We start from the raw sequence: 2,976 nt of genomic DNA, 5'->3' as shown, positions 1-2,976 counted from the left end.
TTAGAAAGCACAAATTGGTAACCACAATATTGCCATGGGGCTACAAAAGACAGTTTGGGGAATATAATCAATGATGTTGTAAAGATTTTGTAGGGTGTCAGATGGGCACTTGTCTTATTTGGGAGACCACTTCATGGATGGAGTAGATGCCTGACCACTGCAGAGTACCTGAAGCTGAAGCTGAATAATACTGAATGTCAATTATATTTTTATATATAGTCATATAGTCACAGGATGTGGAGCACAGCATAGGGGATAGAGTCAATGGAATTGTAACAACTATAAGATGTCAGAGGGGTAGCATATTGGGGGAGGGGTTATCACTTTGTGAGGGGTGTAAATGTCTAACTATTACATTGTTTTGTACACCTGAAACTAATAAAAATAAAAGAAAGGAAAAAACTGTATTAAATTGTAATACTCAATATATGCCAATAACAAAAGATGAATACAAGTCAGGTGTATACATATTTTTGGCACCCACGGTATGTGTAAAGTAAAAAATACACTCTTCAATAACTAGTTGGTCAAAGACGAAAACAAAAGAAATGAGACAATATCTTGAGAAAAATAAAACCAAACAACATACCAAAAGTTATGGGATGCATCAAAAGCAGTTCTATGAAGTAAGTTTATAGTGATAAATTCCTACATTACAGACAAAGAAAGATCTCAAAGAACCTAACTTCACACCTCAAGACACTAGCAAAAGAATAACGTCCAAAGTTATAGCAAAGGGAAGGAAATAAACAGAGCAGAAATAGAGACCAGAAAAAGAATAGAAAAGATCAATGAAACTAACTGTTGGTTTTTTAAAAAAAGATAAAGAAAACTGAAAAACCTTCAGCTAGTCTAACCGAGTGAGAGTGAGAGAGACAAGACTCCAATAAATCAAATGGGAATGAGACAGGACATATTATAACAGATTCCACAGAGATAAAAAGGAATATAAGAGATTATTATAAACAATTATATGCCATGAAATTGCATAACCTAGAAGAAGTGGATACATTCCTAGAAACCTGCAAAGACTAAATAAAAGAGAAACTGAAATTTTAAATAGATCTATCGGTAATCAAAGACCTCTCAACAAAGAAAAGCCCAAGACCAGATGGCTTCATAGGTGAATTCTACCCAACATTTGAAGAAAAATTAATGCCCATCCTTGTCAAATTCTTTCTTAGTCCATTTGAGCTGATATAACAAAATATCAATGATTGGTAGCTTATCAATAGGAATTTATTGTTCACGCTTCTGGAAGCCGGAAGTCTGGGTTTATGGCATCAGCATGGTTAGATGAGGGTACTCTTTCTGGTTCATAGCCAGTACCTTCCCAGTGTGTTCTGACATTGGGGAAGTGGCTAGAGATAGCTCTGGAGCCTATTATTATTATTATCATTATTAGGGATAATGCAATTGACGAGGGCTCTGTCCTCTAGACCTAAGTTCCTCCTAAAGGTCCCGTTAATAATACCATCACAGTGAGCATTAGGTTTTCAACATATGAATTTTAGGAGGACACAGTCATACCATAGCAAACTCTTGCAAAATACTGAGTAAGTAGGGAACTCTTCCAAACTCATTTTATGAAGCCAGCATGACACTGATACCAAAGCCACATGAAAACACCACAAGAAAAGACAACTACAGGCCAATATCTGTAATGCATGTGTACACACACACACACACACACACACTTTTTTAAAAAAGAAACCTCATCAAAATACTAACAAACACAATTAAACAACAGGTTGAAAAGAGCAGACACCATGACCAAGGGGGACTTATCCCTACAATGCAAGGATGGTGCAACATATATAAAGCAATCAATGTGATTCACCACATTAACAGAACGAAAGAAAGAAAAAAGTCACACGATCATCTCAATAGATGCAGAAAAAAGAATTTGAAAAAGCAGAAAATTTTATGGTAAAAATTCTGACAAACAGTGAAAGAATGACAGTTTTATCTCTGTGATCAGGAAGTTAATGATGTCCACTTTTGATACTTCTATTCCACATAGTTCTGGAAGTCCTGGCCAGATAAACCAAGTAAGCAAAATGAAAGGCATCCAAATTTGAAAGGACGAAATAAAATTATCTCTAGTCACCAGGACCAAGATGGCCAGGAGACTCGCTGCCTTCTTCAAGAATGCCAGGGCAAAGGAGCCAGTGCTGGTCGCGACTTTCACCATCGGGGGTCTCACTATAATTCCCCCCCCCCCACCATCCCCGTCAGGCCCTAAACCAAGTACACTGCCATGATCAACCAGGTCATACCCTACAACTACCCAGGTCCTGTCAGAGATGATGGGAACATGCGCAACATACCCAGCCACCCCAGGACCCCCAGGGCCCAAGCATAGAGTGGCTGAAGAAACAGTGAGCGGCTTCACTGACAGGGAGGAGGCCCCCCCCAGTGGCCCCAATAAAAATGTGAAAAACAAAAAAAAATTATCTCTGCAGATGATATGATCTTATATGTAGAAAATCCGAGAGAGAGAGAGAGAGAGAGAGAGAGAGAATTGATAGAACTAATAAATTCGGTGGAAAGTTGGAAAGACACAAAATCGACATACAAAAATCTGTTACATTTTTACATACTAACAATGAACTATCTGAAAGGAAAATTAGGAAAACAATTCTATTCTCAATTTCAATACAAAGAATAAAATACTTAAGGATAAACTTAACCAAACAGGTGAAAGACCTGTGAAAGTTTACAAAACTGATGAACAAAATTAAGACACTGATATATGGAAAAACATGCTGTTTTTGTGGATTGGAGGACTGAATATTGCCGAAATGTCCACACTACCCAGAATGATCTATACAGTCAATGGAATCCCTATCAAAATCCCAATGAAAATTTTTTACAGAAATAGAACAAACAATCCTAATATTCATATGGAACCACAAAGGACCCCAAATAGCCAAAACCATCTTTAGAAGAATAAAGCTGGAGGCATCACCCTTC

At 37.4% G+C, this 2,976-nt stretch overlaps 1 pseudogene; it reads left to right on the top strand.

The window, feature by feature from the left end:
* Positions 1–2,120: 2,120 nt before the first annotated feature.
* LOC109435787 (NADH dehydrogenase [ubiquinone] 1 alpha subcomplex subunit 3) lies at positions 2,121–2,385 on the top strand (annotated as a pseudogene).
* The last annotated feature ends 591 nt before the right edge of the window (positions 2,386–2,976 follow it).

Source organism: Rhinolophus sinicus, linkage group LG04 (genome assembly GCF_036562045.2).
Source record: "Rhinolophus sinicus isolate RSC01 linkage group LG04, ASM3656204v1, whole genome shotgun sequence".
Taxonomy (NCBI): Eukaryota; Metazoa; Chordata; class Mammalia; order Chiroptera; family Rhinolophidae; genus Rhinolophus; species Rhinolophus sinicus.
The sequence above is the reverse complement of the archived record's forward strand: the minus strand, read 5'-3'. Positions and strand labels throughout refer to the sequence as shown.